The sequence below is a fragment of the Salvelinus sp. IW2-2015 genome, linkage group LG7 (genome assembly GCF_002910315.2).
Source record: "Salvelinus sp. IW2-2015 linkage group LG7, ASM291031v2, whole genome shotgun sequence".
Lineage (NCBI taxonomy): Eukaryota > Metazoa > Chordata > Actinopteri > Salmoniformes > Salmonidae > Salvelinus > Salvelinus sp. IW2-2015.
In genome coordinates, this window is record NC_036847.1 from 32,133,421 (window position 1) to 32,152,762 (window position 19,342).

The 19,342-nt window shown below is 41.9% G+C and overlaps 1 pseudogene; it reads right to left on the reverse strand.

Moving 5' to 3' along the window:
• Nucleotides 1-19,342, reverse strand: part of LOC111966143 (sodium channel protein type 8 subunit alpha-like) — a 125,413-nt pseudogene that overhangs the window by 17,068 nt on the left and 89,003 nt on the right.

The window sequence follows — 19,342 nt, forward strand, 5'->3', positions numbered from 1 at the left end:
ATTTTCGTTGTGTTAGGCTTTGAAACAACACCCACAACAAACCATGTTTTACACGGTTTCAACGTGCTGTTGAACTTCCTTCTTTCAAATTGATCATCACAGTGAGGTGAGTTTTTAAAGTACTATAGGTCTACTGTGTTTGATGATAAGTGTTTGATGTGATTTTCTCTCTGCATTTTTATTGATGCCAGAGTGGTTGAAGGGACAATAGAGCCCTGAATACCAGGCTTTAGGACCTGATGGTAGTTAGGAAGTTGGATACTACCAAAGCATGTGCCAGAGTGCATAAAAGGAGATTACTGTGTCTCAAAGGTCACATGGAATTTTACTGCAGTCATAACTGCTGGTGTGATGTTAATATGGTCCCTGCAACAGCCTAGACTCAAACCAATGTCTAACTTAAAGAGGCCAAAAAGATCATCAAGGACAACAACCAACCGAGCCACTGCCTGTTCACCCTGCTATCATCCAGAAGGTGAGGTCAGTACAGGTGCATCAAAGCTGGACTGAAAAGCAGCTTCTATCTCAAGGCCATCAGACTGTTAAACAGCCATCACTAACATTGAGTGGCTGCTGCCAACATACTGACTCAAATCTCTAGCCACTTCAATAACAAAAAATTGGATGTAATAAATGTATCACTAGTCACTTTAAACAATGCCACTTTATATAATGTTTACATACCCTACATTACTCATCTCATATGTATATACTGTACTCTATACCATTTACTGCATCTTGCCTATGCCGTTCGGTCATCACTCATCCATATATTTATATGTACATATTCTTAATCATTCCTTTACACTTGTGTGTACAAGGTAGTTGTTGTGAAATTGTTAGATTACTTGTTAGATATTACTGCATGGTCGGAACTAGAAGCACAAGCATTTCGCCACACTCGCATTAACATCTGCTAACCATGTGTATGTGACCAATAACATTTGATTTGATATAATCAGTGGTTAGGCTGTTAGCTGGCCAAATGTATGCTACCTGAAAAATGCAATACTGTTAATATAACCGTGGGTTTTCAGTGAATTTATGTAAATCAAAAGCTCATCTGCATTTCCTGTGGTGCAGGAAAATTCTCAAAACAAAAGAGTGATCGAATTAAGATCCAAGACCTGTCATTTATTGATCTGTTTGATAGAAAAGCTGCTTTCTGAAATCCCAAATATACTGTGTATGAAAGATTACTGTCTATGCTCCCGAGTGCATAGCAGTCTAAGGCACAGCATCTTAGTGCTAGAAGCATCACTACAGACACTCTGGTTCGAATCCAGACTGTATCACAACCGGCCGTGATTGGGAGTCCCATAAGGCGGCGCCACAATTGGCCCAGCGTCGTCCGGGTTTGGCCGGTGTAGGCCGTCATTGTAAATGAGAATTTGTTTTTTAATTGACTTGGCTAGTTAAATAAACATACATTAAATAAAGAGTACTCAGTAGATAAACCAAAGTCTGGCTGAGTCTACGGAGGCTTTCTATGATCATGGTGTTGTACAGTATGCGCCCAAAATGGCACCCTATTCCCAATACAGTGACCTACTTTCGACCAGAGTCCTATGAGTCCTGGTAAAAAAAGTAGTGCACTAAATAAGGAAGAGGGTACCACTTTAGACACAGCCCCACTTCACTCACCCGCGATGGACAGGACGACTACGACCGTGTCGAACACGTTCCAGCCATTGGTGAAGTAGTAGTGGCGCAGGGCGAAGAGTTTCAGTACGAACTCGATGGTGAACGCCACGATGAAGATGAAGTTGACCCAATAGAGGATGTTCTCCGTCTCATCCGAATGGTCGTCTGTCTCCACCATCATGGTGACCATGTTGAGGCAGATCAACATCATAATGGAGATGTCGAACACTTGCTGGGTCACAAAGTCAAACACCAACCTTGGATATAGTTCTGTGGAGACAAGGAGACAACAACAAGGCACCATGCACACACACAAGTACACATGCAGAGACACACACACACACACACACACACACACACACACACACCACACACACACACACGCATGCAGAGACACACACACACACAACACACACACACACACACACACACACACACCACACACACACACACACACACACACACACACACACACACACACACACACACACACACACACACACACCACACACAACGCATGCAGAGACACACACACACATGTACGCATGCAGACACAAAGACACAAACACAAGAACAACAACAGCAACAACACACATTTCGTTAATCGAAGGGAAAAACTGCCACAATGGATTGAAATTCCTATTTCAGCATTTCAGTGTTAACATAATACACAGTGCTACGTCAACAATGAAATACTGAAAATACTGATTTCAATATGTTGTGGCAGCACAGGAGGTTGGTGGTACCTTAATTGGGGAGGATGGGCTCGTGGAAATAGCTGGAGCGGAGATATGGAATGGTATCAAGTACATCAAACCCATGGTTTCCTTGGTTTCCATGTTTTTGGTGACATTCCACATACTCCATTCCGGCCATTATTATGAGCCGTTCTCCCCTCAGCAGCCTCCTGTGTGTGGCAGTGTTCAACACCATACAGACCTAGCCTGGTCCCACACTCTAAGTGTGGAGCTGGATAAACAAATATGGAGTGATTTTTACTGCTAATAAAGTGCATGAAAAAGCCAGGCTAAAAAATGCCGGGAGCAACAGCCAACCTGTGGTCTGGGAATGGGTTTCTGGGGCTTCTTTGAACCCAGTTTCTTCATGGCGTTGTAGTACTTCTTCTGTTCCTCTGTCATGAAGATGTCCTGACCTCCAAAGTAAAGGGACACACAAACATTTGGTTACAACCCAAACCTAACCCTAACTAACCCATGGTTCCCAAACTCAGTCCGGGGGACCCTAAGAGGTGTATGTTTAGTGGTTTTTGCCATAGCACTACACAGCTGATTCAAAAAATCAACTCAATGTCAAGCTTTGATCTTTTGAATCCGCTGTGTAGTGCTGGAGCAAAAACCAAAACGTGCACCACCTGGGGTCCTGAGGAACGAGTTTGGGAAACACTTCCATAACCCTAAAGAATAGGGACACACACACACATTTGGTTACAACCAACCCCAACACCATCCCTAACAAATGAGCCAAACCCTAACCCCAACCTATAATACAATAGACCATTATTGTATGCTGCACTTCTATATGTTTAGAGCAGTATTCAAACAGTGTAAATACCTACATTCAACAGTTTTACTTTCAAACAGGGTTGAGGTCAAATCCATTTCAATTTCAGTCAATAAGAAACTATTTCCACATAAGAAAAGTCCACATTTTCCTAATTGACAAGCATTGAAGTGATTTGGAATTGGAATATCAGTGTACTTCCTGAACTGACTGGAATTGAAATGGAATAGACCACAACCTTGCTTTCAAATGTCATTGAGCGTAACACTTTATATACAGGAATAATGCTTTAAAACTTGTTATTGGCATGTATGAGCCTCGATGTTTTACAACAAGGCGTATAATATTTATAAAAAAGAGACAGGAGGAGGAGGTAAGAAAATAGGTCGTATCTTTTTCTTCTGTTGGTTGAAGTTGTCAATGATGACACCGATGAAGAGGTTGAGGGTGAAGAAGGATCCGAAGATGATGAAGATGACGAAGTAGATGTACATGTAGAGGTTGTCTTCATAGATGGGCTGGTCCTCCASCCTTCTGGAGTCTATGGCTGCGTACATGATGTCCATCCAGCCTTTGAATGTCGCCTTTGGCGACAAAGAGATCCGATTAACTTTGAATATTCAAAATACCAAAAATACACATTTCAAACCTAAATCTGATGTGTCCTGTGGAAAAACAGAAATGTGCACATGTGGGAAAAACAGAAATGTGCATGTGAAAAACATAAATGTGCACATGTGGAAAAACAGAAATGTGCACATGTGGAAAAACAGAAATGTGCACATTTGAAAAACAGAAATGTCACAGAGAGGGGGAGAGAGGAAGAGGGGGAGCGAGGAAGCGGCGAGGAAGCGGCGAGAAGAGCACTGTGCACGATGGAAGGAAGAGGAGAGAGAGACTACCTGAGCAATTAAGACGCCATTGAGAGCTGAGGATCGCGAGAGATCTGCCATCCAAAATTCTGCTCTCATCCTCTCGTGACTTTATACTCTCTCTTCTCTTGTCAACGTTGCGCGCCCGTTGCTAGATGCCTACACTCCCACCTCCTTACATGATTCATTGCAGAGATGACTCGATAGCGCCATCTCTCGCATCTGCCCGGATCAGCGTCGACTGGTTACAGACTTCGCTCAGCGCGTACCTGAGACCTCGATCTCTTAGTGTTGGCGGTCTCTCTCCTCGTCTCTTTTGTACCATCGTCTTCTCTCTCTGAACCTCCTTGACTGACCTGAGAGGCAGAGATCTTGACGTACTCTGCGTACTTCCGGTGAGTAATGACATGATGCGACAGATCGGCCGGCACGCACGATGACGAGCTGCCGACGCCGCGTCCCCGGCGTCCGCGCGCGACCCCGCCGAGACCGAGCGCCGAGCAGCCGAGACGACGGCTACCCTTGAGCAGAGCCAGGTATCCGGCGCCAACATTGTCAAAGTTGATCTTGACATTCTTCCACCTGACCTCAGTGAAGTTCTGTTCAATGAGGGCCAGGCACTGTGTCTTGTTGTTGACCTCGCTGGCCTCAAAGTACTCCTCTGCTGTCTGGTTGAAACAGTAGTAATACTTGCCCGCAAACAAGTTGACTCCCATGATACTGAAAATCAGCCAAAAGATGAGGCAAACCAGCAACACATTCATAATGGAGGGGATGGCTCCCACTAGGGCGTTGACTACCACCTAGACAGGGGAGACAGGAGGACAGGACAGTGTGAGAGATTCAAAACATACTCCATGATGATACCTATCAACCCCCCTCAGAGCAGCTGCATACTGTCATGGCATCATAAAGGAGAAAGTGGCAGCAAAAACTAATTTGACATGTACTATGTTCCATTATCGAGTCATATTACAAATTGTGTTTTAACGTTATTATGATACATAACGTTGTATAAAGTATAGTATAGTTCACTGGTTATAATTAGACTATAATATTTAGTATGTTTGTGTATATTGTAGTACAGTACAGTATAGTACATCATTATTATAGTATAATATAGTATAGTAACATATAGTATAACAGTGAAAGAGTATTATCAGTTCTGTTATAATTACAATGAATTGTATTTGATCTGATCGAGAACACGACTAGGACTGCCCAAGGGGTCTGCGCATACATACATACATACAGACAGACATACATACATACAGACAGACAGACATGCATGCATGCACCCCACTTTCCTTTTGAGATCATAGAACTGTCTTAAACTAATTGAACCACAACTGTTTTGCCATGCCAGTATGCAGCCTCATCTTCTCCCAAACATTCACCACCCTCCCTCCCTCCCCTTGTCCCTTTCCCTAAAACACCTCCCACCCAGACGTGATGCAATGGAAAGCAGTTTTATCCATAGGATGCATCCTAAATGGCACCCCATTCTCTATAATGTATAGTGCATTACTTTGAGCAGAGCCCTATGGACCCTGGTAGAGCCCTGTGGGCCCGGGTAGAGCCCTGTGGACCCTGGTAGAGCCCTGTGGGCCCTGGTAGAGCCCTGTGGGCCCGGGTAGAGCCCTGTGGGCCCGGGTAGAGCCCTGTGGGCCCGGGTAGAGCCCTGTGGACCCGGGTAGAGCCCTGTGGGCCCTGGTAGAGCCCTATGGACCCGGGTAGAGCCCTGTGGACCCGGGTAGAGCCCTGTGGGCCCGGGTAAAAAGCAGTGCACTTTCTGCTAGAAAGTAGTTAACTATATAGGGAATAGTGTGCCATTTGTTTGAGACGCAACCCATAGACTGCTTCCCACATCCATAACACCCACGGCTAGCCCCCTTTACAGCTTCTATCTCCGGACCGACCGGCCCTTCCATACACTGATGTGCATTAAGCTCAGTGTCGTAGTGCATAGTGGGGTTGAACGCTAGCTCACAGTGTTAGGCAGGCTAACCAGACTAGACCAGCAGCTGTCAGACACAGCTGAGCTGAGCATGCATGTCGTCTGTTTTTAGCGGACAGACTTGGTTTTTGGAGCCATATTCCCTCCTTGTATACAGACAGGCAGACAGAGAGCAGACTGAGCTTCAGGAGCAGTGTTCTCTCAGCAATGTGCAGGACCCTGCATTGATTACTTAAAGCTACAGTCAGGGGGAGCTGTTCAATGGTCATTTTAATTMTTGATATTTACCCATTGGTTCTTGGAAAAATATGACTTGCACAACTGGCTGTCTTTATCATAACCTAAAATGTAGGTACACTCTTCTCTTACAGTTAAACATGTTAGTGATGACATCATCGATACTCTCCTCTCTACAGTATGTGTATTATTGGAAGCGTTAAGTACAGGCCTTTGACTGTTCCTCTTGAATGATTATGGAATATGGAGTTACTGGCTGCTAACTGGCTGCTAACTGGCTGCTAACTGGCTGCTAACTGGCTGCTAACTGGCTGCTAAGGCACTGGGGTTGGATAAACACCATACGGCCACAAAGGGAACCTTCAGGTTGTTGGGTGCCAATTTCTTTCTGTGTGAGTAACCCAAAAACAGATTATAAAAAATATCTTGGTGAATTGAACTGAATTAGAATACAAACAAGGCACATAGGCTATTCATTGTGCTTGGACCTCTAATAATACATGTAAGAATCTGTCATGAAAAATGCAGAAGCTGTAAAGAGAAAGCTACCTTTTGAGAGGAATGATCACAATGCGTAGAGTTAGCAGTATACCGCGTCATGACAGTAATGTCACACCTCCCACCTCTCACATACGTAGGATCTTAATTCAAACTCTTTTTTGTTGCTGAGAATTGTTCTGCACAGCAGGAAATGCAAACGTGTAGTGAAGGTTTTAAAAGGCATCTAAAGTTCGTAATTTCCAAATTAAAATGTCAGATTAGATTTGTCTTAATGAAAAATGTATCAACCCTTACAAATAAATTATATTAATTATAATCTACATTTCTTGTTACTGCAGGATTATTTTCCTTCTGTAGCAAACGGGCTTGAATTAAGTTCCTACATCTGTAGGAGAACACATCACTGCACACATGCTGAGAGAATGAACTACTTGCCGAGGCGGTAGAATTTGACTTGTTTCAAAGATTCAAAGTGTTCAAGGTAATATTAACCATGCATTATATAATAAAATGGTTCATGCCTTATCAAAAATCAAAAACCTTATCAAAACAATGAGGGAAAATGGCTTTCAAAAGTTCATAATGTGCATCGGCAATTTGAGTACATGCGTGTTGTTACATGGCATTGTGGTGCAATTTCAAGAACAGTTCAAATCGATAAACAAACAGATAGAGAAATGTTTTGGATAGAGAGATAATCGGCCAAAAGGTTTATTGTCTATATATTATATATCTATCAGACAAGTGGATTTGACACTTGGGTATCTTTGGACACAACATTTAAGAACAGTCAAGAATGGATTGTGTAGAGTTAGAACTCAGACCTCTGTTCTAAGAACTCAGATATCTGTTCTAAGGTTCTAAGAACTCAGACATCTGTTCTAAGAACTCAGACATCTGTTCTAAGAACTCAGACCTCTGTTCTAAGAACTCAGACATCTGTTCTAGAACTCAGACTCTGTTCTAAGAACTCAGAACCATCTGTTCTAAGGTTCTAAGAACTCAGACATCTGTTCTAAGAACTCAGACATCTGTTCTAAAGAACTCAGACATCTGTTCTAGGAACTCCAGACCTCTGTTCTAAGAACTCAGCATCTGTTCTAAGGTTCTAAGAACTCAGACATCTGTTCTAAGAACTCAGACATCTGTTCTAAGAACTCAGACCTCTGTTCTAAGAACTCAGCCTCTGTTCTAAGAACTCAGACATCATCTGTTTCTAAAGGTTCTAAGAACTCAGACATCTGTTCTAAGAACTCAACTTCTGTTTTAAGAACTCAGACCTCTGTTCTAAGAACTCAGTAAGACCTCTGTTCTAAGAACTCAGACCTCTTGTTTAAGAACTCAGACCTCTGTTCTAGAACTCAGGACATCTGTTCTAAGAACTTCAGACATCTGTTCTAAGAACTCAGACCTCTGTTTCTAAGAACTCAGACATCTGTTCTAAGGTTCTAAGAACTCAGACATCTGTTCTAAGAACTCAGACATCTGTTCTAAGAACTCAGACCTCTGTTCTAAGAACTCAGACCTATGTTCTAAGGTTCTAAGATCTCAGACCTATGTTCTAAGAACTCAGACCTCTGTTCTAAGGTTCTAAGAACTCAGCCATCTGTTATATGATTCTAAGGTCTGTAATTCGGGATCTGTTTCCTGCTAATGTGTCTGCTGCAAGTCTGACATGATGCAGCTAGAAGGTATTTTTAAAATACATTTTAAGTTAAAAATACAACAAATATTTTGTGACTAAACATTAAAATGCAACCAAAGACTAGAGTGCAAGCTCATTAGAAAATCTGTAGTAACACAAGTGTGAGGATGACTTGGCGACTGTGTCATTCTTGTACATTGCATTGCTCAAAAGTAACAATGAGGCTACAAAGCAGCATAGTAACAGATAAAGCATTTAACAAGTGACTATAGGCATTCAGGTAGGTAGGTACAGCCCATTGCATCATTGCATGTTAAGCATAGCAATATATTCAAATGATAGCTGTGTTATGCTGCTCGCTCCCAGAGCTGTTGACTTGCATTGGCTTCCTCCACCACACAACCTTCCATGACCACAGCCAGGAAGCTCAAGTCAACAAGAGTTCTCAACATTCTAACTCTCCAGAATCTCTTTCATTATTATGGTTGTCGGTGTCATCTCTCCATTCTCGTAATTCCCTATCCATTTATTTACCACTTTGATTTGTCAATTTTCCTTTTAGAAAAAAAAAAAAAAAAAAAGGCAAATCAATTGATGAACATACAGTAGACAACATTGTATTGAATTGGTGAGTAAGTACAGACAGGATCTAATTATATTGTGTTTGCTTTTTCACTGCTACAAGTATTAGCCTACTGGGCCACCGTCACCTCCTACCACACTCCCATTGATTGAGATCATTAATAGGGGTAATGCAATGTTTGACTACAACGTTCCTTTAAGAATGTACCATGATTTTTTTCACCAAAATATTATATTGGAATTTTGACCAGTTTAGCCGCCATAGAAACAGAATCCTTCTAATTCTACGCTAGTCTCATCTCTGAGCAAAGTGGACAAACCAGACTGTCATGTAAACGTGTTGTGATGTGGACTCATTCATAAGTATAGTAGTAAACAACCATAAAGCCTATCCAGGGCCTAAAGGTTTTGTGATGTCATCAGCTCGTATTTGCAACCTCGTTGTCATATTTTAGCCAGTGGATATTTTGTATGGATGGGAACTTCAGCATGAATGGAAATGTCAGTCAAATTGATGATTAGCTAACCTCTCCTGTACCGTATTAACAGTGGTGCATGGCACACATCTAGTCTACCACACCTGGTCTGTCATTTTTGGGACACTATGAAGAGGAAGAGGTGACATGCGACTGTCTAGGGGTTAAGAAAGACTAGTGTTGTCCTAATGTGGTCCTAATAGGTTCATATAATATCGGCCCTGCTGCCCACCCAACCCAACTCACTCCTCTATTATAAGAAAATATAAGATTTAAGATACAATATAAGAGAGCGCTCCAGTGAGCTAAACAATGTTGCCTCCCAGAATCACTTCCTGTGGGAATGGAAGGCAACAGGAAGCAGGAAGTAGGAATTAAAAGCTAGATTGAAAATGACAAAGGTTAAGACAACAGGATTCAAATATCCTTTAACTCTTTGCAACTATGGTCCCAAATCTGTGACGAAGTTGTCTTAACCTGTATATTTCCGACCTAGCGGGAGTGGAAGGCAATAGGAAGCAGGAAGTAGGAAGCTCTATAAGACCTGCAGTATGGTTGCTATGCAACGTGTCGTGTTGTGACATGGGGACAGTAATGCCTTGTGAGATGGCAGCCTATCAGCATATTTCCTAAGCTTCTGACTCCGGGTTAAGAAGAAGACAAACAAGCTAAGATACTGAATCTGGTCCGCGTTTACTTAAGACGTATCTGGCCCACAGGCCGGCAGTTTCAGGTGTCTGGTCTACATTGAACTAACTGACATAACTTAACCGATCTCTGCGATTCAGCCCTTAAAGATCTCAGTTATTTAACACAAAGTGATGATCACAAAGACACAGGCAGAAGCTTAGCAAATATTCCACACCCACAACAATGTGAGTGTGGAGTGTATGTGTGGTTTCTTTCTCAGTCCCGGACAAGCAGGACACAAAGAGGAGCAGCCAGACTGAGACCTACTGCAGGCCCAGCAGATCTACTGGGTCAGGATGGAGTGAGCAGTGGAAGGGTAGGAGGAGAGGCAGGGTGGGGTGGAGGTTGGTGGTGGAGGACTAAACTGAGGTGGAGAGGGTAGTAAGTTCAAACCAGTCTAAGGATGGGGAGATGGAAAAGGACTACATGGGATAAAGAGATAGAGGAGGATGACAACAACCAGGTGGGGTGCAGGTAGTGGTAGGGGAATTGAGAATCAAGGCAGCAGAGATTGAGAATCGGGCCAAATAAACAGCGAATTGTTGATTCAAATGCTTTATGAAATGGTATGTAGCTTGGCTTTGTTTACACAGAGCTTTAACTAATAATAATTTCACCGTATCTCTCGAGCCAATCATTAAAACCCAAAAAATTATTAATTATTTTAGTTTTTATGTGAAGAGGCAGCTTTGTTTTTATGTGATGAGGCAGCTTTGTTTTTATGTGATGAGGCTGCTTTGTTTTTATGTGACGAGGCTGCTTTGTTTTATGTGATGAGGCAGCTTTGTTTTTATGTGATAAGGCAGCTTTGTTTTTATGTGATGAGGCTGCTTTTTTTTTATGTGGATGAGCAAGCTTTGTTTTTTATGTGAGAGGCTTCTTTGTTTTTATGTATGAGGCAGCTTTGTTTTATGTGATGACGCAGCTTTGTTTTTATTGTTGATGAGGCAGCTTTTGGTTTTTATGTGATGAGGCAGCTTTGTTTTTATGTGATGAGGCTGCTTTTGTTTTTATGTGATGAGGCCAGCTTTGTTTTTATGTGATGAGGCAGCTTTTGTTTTTAATGTGATGAGGCTGCTTTGTTTTTATGTGATGAGCAGCTTTGTGACATTTTCCTCTAGTTCCACTCTCTATTTTATTTTTTATTCCTGTAAATAGTGGAAATTCAGAAAATATCAATTAGTATTTAGATGTATTTTTTTTTAAAGATTCAATCAAAACCAGGGAAATAGTTTCTAATGGTATTACTGTATCACTTTGTAGCATTAATGCGCAACATTCCTTCACACTCCCAGCTGCATCATGATGTGTATATATAAATAGTAATGTGACGTATGGTAAAAGATTTGTTGCATGGAAAGGGGACTTCTTGTCTTGGCTAGTTTCATAAAGTTTATATTTAAAAAAGTTCCCCCAATAAATTAATTTTGGAATGTTTTTTTGTCATAAAAAAAATAGCTTGGTATACTTTTTTATAATATTTCACTTTCTAGCATGCTTTAATACTGTTGAATGGGCATGCGTAAGAATCAGCTGCTTAGCTTTAGGATCTTACCCTCATCCCTTCAAAACGTGACAAGGCTCTGAGGGGTCTCAAGGCCCTTAGTGTCCTTAGTGATTTAATAGGACCTAGATCCGAGTAGCCCAGTGCATTAGCTACCAGACTGATTATAGACACCTACACACAAACAGAGAAGCAAAAGAGGTTCCAAACTGTTAGAAGTAGTGAGAAAATTCTCTAAAGGTAGATAAGACTCAGACGAGAGCCCTTGGAGCAATAGGACTGGCATTGGGTGGAGAGAGTTGCTTGACATACACACATAAATCTATATGCATGTAGGTATACATGTATAATATTGCATTTATATATGTATATACATTGAGAGAGAAGGTCAATGTTTAGTATAGGTTTTATGTGCGTAGTGTTTTAGTAGCAGTAAAAGGTAGACTGCGGGAGGAGGGATTTGTTTCTGTTATTTTAGGGTAGATGGGAGAAATGTGACAAACTCCTTTGTACCTGCAAAGAAACTTGTGGTTGAGAGAGAGAGAGAGAAAAAGAGAGGAGGGAGAGAGAGAGAGGCATAAGACAAAGGGGAAATAGTGTTGCCATAGCACACGACTGATTCAATACAAATACAGACAGACGGGCGAAGGGGACCAGGGAGCAGGAGGAGGAGGAGGAGCAGGTGGAGGAGGGAAGGAGAGAGATTACAACCTGTAAAAGTTCATATTAAAACCCAACAGACTTGTAGAACCTTACCCTGGCCCCTCTAACATTGTCTCTCCATGTCTGTCACTCTTGGCTGAGGCATAATTTCCAATATAATCTAAGACAGACAAACTAATGGAACGTAAGAGAAAGAATACAGGTAAATATGTACATGTAGGTCATTTTGTTTTGACAAAAATCATCTTATCATATTCACACAGCATTAGAATAAAATAGGAATGTCACATACAGTCATATACAGCTAACCACACACTGACAGTAGTAAAGGGTTGAGAAAGGGGGTTAGAGGGAGATTGGACTCAGTAGTTATTTGGCACTGGATGGTACTGGAAGGACCACTGGAGAGACACTGAGTACAGTAGAATTACACACAGGAACAGTTAACAGCACACAACCTCAAAGAAACGGTGCTTCTCCCCCACTCTCACACACAATGGCCCGATCCCAAATCAACCCCTAAACGATGCCCTATGCACTTGTGAAGAACTGAGAGGACTTGACAGGGGTAAGTAATGCTGTTTAATGCTCCACCTTGCTCCCCACTCTCACGCACAGTACAGCAGCTGCCGTCAACTAGGCATCACCGTCTACATAGCGGGCGGAGGGTAACCTAGCGGCTAAGAGCGTTGGGCCAGTAACTCAAAAGGTTTCAATCCCTGAGCTGACTAGGTGAAAAATCTGTTGATGTGCCTTTGAGCAAGGCACTTAACCTGAATTGCTCCTGTAAGTCGCTCTGGATAAGAGCTTCTACTAAATGACTAACATGTACATCCTAACAATGTTACATACTCATTGGACCATAGCTCTTGGATAATCCCTGTTTTATCCATGGAAATTGAATAGGAACCCTGCAACTGAGTTTAAGCATCAGTTTAAGGGGCTAGGGGCATGTGGTAAGGGGGCTATTGCAGAGTGGGAAAGTATTGGCGACTTCAATCAACCAAGCAGCAAGGATTTCAATGGTCTTTAACCTTTTACTGCAGTGGGCTAAATCAGAGTCACACAGAGTGTTTCTTGGTAGTCTTAAACAAATCTACTTTGAAACAAAAGTATACACCTCACACACATGGTTATGGGCTTAAAAAATTGAAAACACCTGTACCATGTCAGATATAGTGTTGAAATGTATTACATTTTCAGTTTACGTTCTAATAGTACACTTTATATACATCACAGAAGACTGAATTATAACAAAACTGTTTAACATAGAAACACCAGATTTTCTGTAAAAAAACATCTGAAAACTATTAACAACATTTCACCCATGAGGCCACTAGGGGCGATTTGGCCATTTGACTATCTATATAAGGTCCCACAGTTGACAGTGCATGTCAGAGCAATGCCAAAAGGCACTTAAAGACTCTCAGACCATGAGAAACAAGATTATCTGGTCTGATGAAACCAAGATTGAACTCTTGGCCTGAATGCCAAGCGTCACATCTGTAGGAAACCTGGCACCATCCCTACGGTGAAGCATGGTGGTGGCAGCATCATGCTGTGGGGAGGTTTTTCAGTGGCAGGGACTGGGAGACTAGTCAGGATCAAGGGAAAGATGAACAGAGCAAAGTACAGAGAGATCCTTGATGAAAGCCTGCTAAAAAGCGCTCAGGACCTCAGACTGGGGTGAACTGTGAACTGTCACATGGAATGAYGCTGGAGAGACGAAGCAGGTACGKGGAGTCAAACATTTAATATAGAACGGACATGGAACAAGACAGGAACAGCGTCAGCAAACGAGTAACACAGACAAAAAACAATTAATGCAGCAGTGGGGAACAGAGCAAGGGAACTGACAAATATGGAGGAGGAAATCAACAGGTGATGACTGAGTCCAGGTGAGTCCAATTTCACTGATGCGCGTGACGAGGGAAAGCAGGTGTGTGTGTAATAGATGGCAGGAGTGCGTGATGCAGGGCAGCCCGGCGCCCTCAAGAGCCAGGGGAGGGAAGAGCAGGAGCAGACGTGACACCAACAGGACAATGACCCTAAGCACACAGCGAAGACAACTCAGGAGTTTCTCTGAATGTCCTTGAGTGGCCCAGCCAAAGCCCGGACTTGAACCTGATCTAATATTTCTGGAGAGACTATCTGTGCAGCGACGCTCCCCATCCAACCTGACAGAACTTGAGGGRATCTGCAGAGAAGAATGGGAGAAACTCCCCAAATACAGGTGTGTGAAATTTGAAGTGTTGTATGAGGTATTGTGTGTAGATTGATGAGTGGGGAAAACATTTTAATCCATTTTAGAATAAGGCCGTAACGTAACAAAATGTGGGAAAAGTCAAGGGGTCTGAATACTTTCCGAAGGCACTGTACACTACTTGCCAGCATCCCAAATGGCACCCTATAGGGTCCGTTTGGAACGCAAAGCTACACTACAGGCCCTTCTAGCTGATGTAAGCTAAAACACACAACCAGAGAGAGCAGAGAGCGAGAGAGAGCGAGAGAGAGAGAGAGAGAGAGAGAGAGAGAGAGAGAGAGAGAGAGAGAGAGAGAGGCCTATACAGTAGCCTCAGGCACAATTGGGGGTGAAGCACCATGAGTCTGTCAAGCAGGGCCTACAGTGACAAGAGGAGAGCAAGGCTAGATGTGGCAATGGGTTTTCACTTAATTCAGGAAGTAAACTGAAATTCAAATGCCAATTTTCCTCATTAATAATTTCAGTTTACTTCCTGAGTTGAAATAGAATTGACCCCAACCCTGATGTGACTAAATGGCACTACAGTATCTCATTGACTCAACATTACAGATTAAGTCCATCTAATAGTTCTTAGACCTGGAAACACCAAAAGGTTGTCCCTATCTCTCTCACTGCCATTGTTCAGGTGGTGAGACTGGGAGAGTGAGAGCACCAGTTCCTTAACAAAGTGAAAAAAGTAGAACACAGTAAAAACATGTGAAAGCACCTCCAACCAGACCATMMTGGTCAAACTCACTCAAAGAACACAACATCAAAAGCTGACCAGACCATAGTCATAGATAGAGGAGGGATTCTAACAAAGGCTAAATCTTTATTTTGATTGAAGGCCATTAGCGGTACTACAGTCTATGATAATGTATATACTTTTTGCAATGGAAAACTAGTCATTCCAAATGATTTGGTCATAGCTAAGGACAGCGGTGAAGCTATCAGCATGGAACTGATGACTGGACTCATGACTAACGAGTCATCTCTGGGTTAATATGCCGGTCAAGGGCCCCTGAATCTCCAGGTCTCTGTATGAACTGCATTTTACACCTATGATTCTTTCAGATTCTAGCTAGATCAATTATTTTAGTTGAGGATGTCCCATTTGTTAATAATCAGTTTAGCTTTATGATAACTGTCTATTCCCGGCAGGCTGTTTCATCAGGGCGATGATTTTTGATTGATTGATGGAATTTATTAATCAGCCAGTAGGTATATTAAAAAAACTATCAAGGATAACACAATGAAGTCACTATAAAGCAGATGTCAAATAAAGATTTAGCCTTTATTTTACTGTCACAGTATTTGGGGTATTTGTCACCTTCAGCCTCAGCCTGACCCCTTGGAGTACCCCACCCCCTTATAGGTCAAGGGTTTGGCCTGTTGTGTGGGTGTGGCAGCCCTCAGCGAATCAGCGTCGAGCTCTGCAAGGCAAGGCCAATCACACCTCTGGGCTGTGATCCAATGAGGAACAGTGGAACAGAAACAGAAAGAAAAACAAAAAGACAACGGAAACTAAAATCAAACAGAACAAAAAGAACATTAAAGAAAATATCTAAATGTCTGTAAACTAAAAGTATGGATGGATGGATCCAGCCTCATTCCACTCTTATATAACGACTCCATCCCGACACTTGACTGGCTACTAAAGATGTAGGATCTTAATTTGATCACCCTGTTGATGCAGGAAATGTAAAACTTGTAGTGTATTTGAGGTTTAAAAAGGTTACTGAAGTTTGTCATTTCCAATATGAAATTTCAGACTTTATTTTCCCGTATGAAAAATGAATCAACCCCTACAAAAATATCCATGAATTATAATTTGCATAATAATTCTGATTTCCTGTTGCTGCAGGATTATTTTTCTGCTATAGCAAACAGGCTCAAATTAAAACCCTACATCTGTAGTTTTACTAGAAAGATTAGTTTTGATTTAGATTTTACCTTACATCACTATGGTTACCTAATCGAGTTCTGTCCTGCATTGTATTCATATCTCCATTATTAAAAGAGTGGTATACTGTAACTAAATGTTTTCTCAACAATGTAAAGCACATGATTTGATAAAAATCTGTTCTTCAACTTTTGGACCAAATAGAAAGCATGGGTCCAGTAAGTTATTCTGTCTTCTCGTAGTAGTTCTCCTGTATCACATTTCTATCCACATTGCTATCCACATTTCTACAGTAAAAATCAAGAAGAGAAGCCAATGAAAAGATAATTCAACAGAAAGATATCAAAATACAAGAGGTACGTGGAACAGACAAACACACACACACACGCACACGCACACACACACACACACACACACACACACACACACACACACACACACACACACACACACACACACACACACACACACACACACACACATTCCGAGTAATGCATGCTGGTCTAAAGCAATGATGGTGTCCCCCTTCTGATGGTGCCCATAGAGAGACAACATGGTTAAAACCAAACCACAGACATCATAGTGTGATGACAGAAAGGAGAGTCACAAACAGACAGACAGACAGACGGACGGGCGGACAGACAGACAGGCCACAGATAGACAGACTACCCAGGACGACCCAGACTCAGTGAGGCACAGCAGCATTATAAGAGGGACTGACTGCTTGTCTGCCAGTCTGGAGGACCAAACTTACCACTGGCTACCAGGCCAGCCTGACCCCACCATCATTACATCATCATCTCAGCACAAGGTCAAAGGTCACTCGCAACATTTCTGGAGTAAGAGGAGGCGTAAGACTTTAAGAAGGATGGGGAGTGGGGAGTATGTCACACTGTGTTGTCACACATTGACAGCTTGGGAGGGAATTGTCGGTTCCCATACCGTACGACCATCCCGAGGGCATCTTGGGAAATGTATGCCCCTGTACGGCACGACTAGCATCAATGGCTCTAGGGCATGGGGTACATTGTCTATCAACCCGTAGAGGGGACACTAACTATGTGGGATACTTTAAATATACAGTATACAGTACATATAGGACTTAGATTAGACTGAGGTAGAATTTGTTCTACCAGAATCAACACTAAAGGTCCTACTGTACATGATAAAGCACAATAACTGGAACACGTTTTACATTTCATTTAGAGAAAAAAGGTTGTAATGAATTAAAGTTGATTATTCTGTAGGGTAACAATGTCATTATAGATGCATAAAAAGGAAGTCAATGTTTTAAAGAGAGATGGGAGTAACATAACATACTATTTCTGACTATGTCTGATCAATCAATACAGCCTATTGAACAGTCAAACATACTGGGACTGTAAAGACCAAAACAAAACATGATGACAAGCTCTTTAAAGCTGCAGGTGGCCGTCATTTTCTGTTCATTTCGAGTCTACATATTGTATGGCCACCGTTCATCGACACCCAGCAGGTGATCGCAAACACACCGCGGCCACCCTCTGCTTTTGGCAGTTGGTCTTTGCGGTGTGCCTGGGCTATAACTGTAAAAAGGGGGCAACAGTGTTTGATTTCAGTGATTGAGAAATGGATGGGTCAACTATATGTAATCATAGAATTACATATAGAATCATAGAATTACATATAGAATCATAGAAGTACATATAGAATCATAGAATTACAAATATAATCATATAATGACATATAGAATCATAGAATTACATATAGAATCATAGAATTACATATAGAATCATAGTGTCTCTATGGGCTCAACAATCACTAGAACATACATATACTTCTTTACTTCCTGGTTCCCCCATCATGGTGTCAATGACTTGAATAGGTAGTCACGTTCTAGCAATTATATTTCGATGGTTAGATAGAACTCCTGTGAGAGAGAGATGGTTTGGGATGGACCATACAAACGGTGTGTTGGAGACTGTTGAGAGGTGGTTAGTTCAAGGACAGGGTCAGAGGTCAGAACACACAGGAGAACGCTTCTTAATCTTTCCAATGACAAGGTCAGTAATAACCAAAGCCATATCTGGCCATGGAAGTAGGAGGTATTCCATCCATCACAGATACAGTGCAGTCAGGGGATTGGATCATAACTATGCAACATTACTCCATGCCCCTGCTGAGGTGTCAACTTTGAAGGGTGAACGAATTTCTCAACCAGTTTTTTATTTTTATTTTTTATAATTACTGTCAAAGCAACCAACCCCAATGAATTATCATTCCCATCATTTCAATGGTCCTGAATTAATTTAGAATGTATCAATCGATTTAGAATTAAAGAATGGAATTAAAGAAACTCCACTGTTCCACTCCACTCTGTCACAAAAGGGACAGAGAACGACCAATAACACTGAGATTTAAAAAACATCTAGAACTGTAGACACACAGTAGATTACACTGTAGACAGGTCAGAGACAGGTTAGAGACAGGTTAGAGACAGGTCGGAGACAGGTTGGAGACAGGTTGGAGACAGGTTGGACAGGTTAGAGACAGGTTGTAGACAGGCCGGAGACAATAGAAACACATACCCTTTTGTTGCCAAGTATGGCTTGAATATGTCGATCAATAATCTTGGTTATTGATTGGCCGATTCTAATTTGTGTTGCTGCCTAGCTGTCAGCATTCACATTCCAATCTCAATGTAATCAAATTTGAATAATTTGTCTCACGTTGTTATGTCGTAAAACAATATAATTGTTTTCTATTTGCACATGATGGGAAACAGAGTGCACAATTCCAGACTTAGTTGCAAATGAAGGCACATTATATCCAAACTCACAAACAGAAAATTGCTGTTCATATTCAAGCATCTCAGATTGACAAGAAACCAAGTAAACACAGAGAGAGAGAGAGAGAGAGAGAGAGA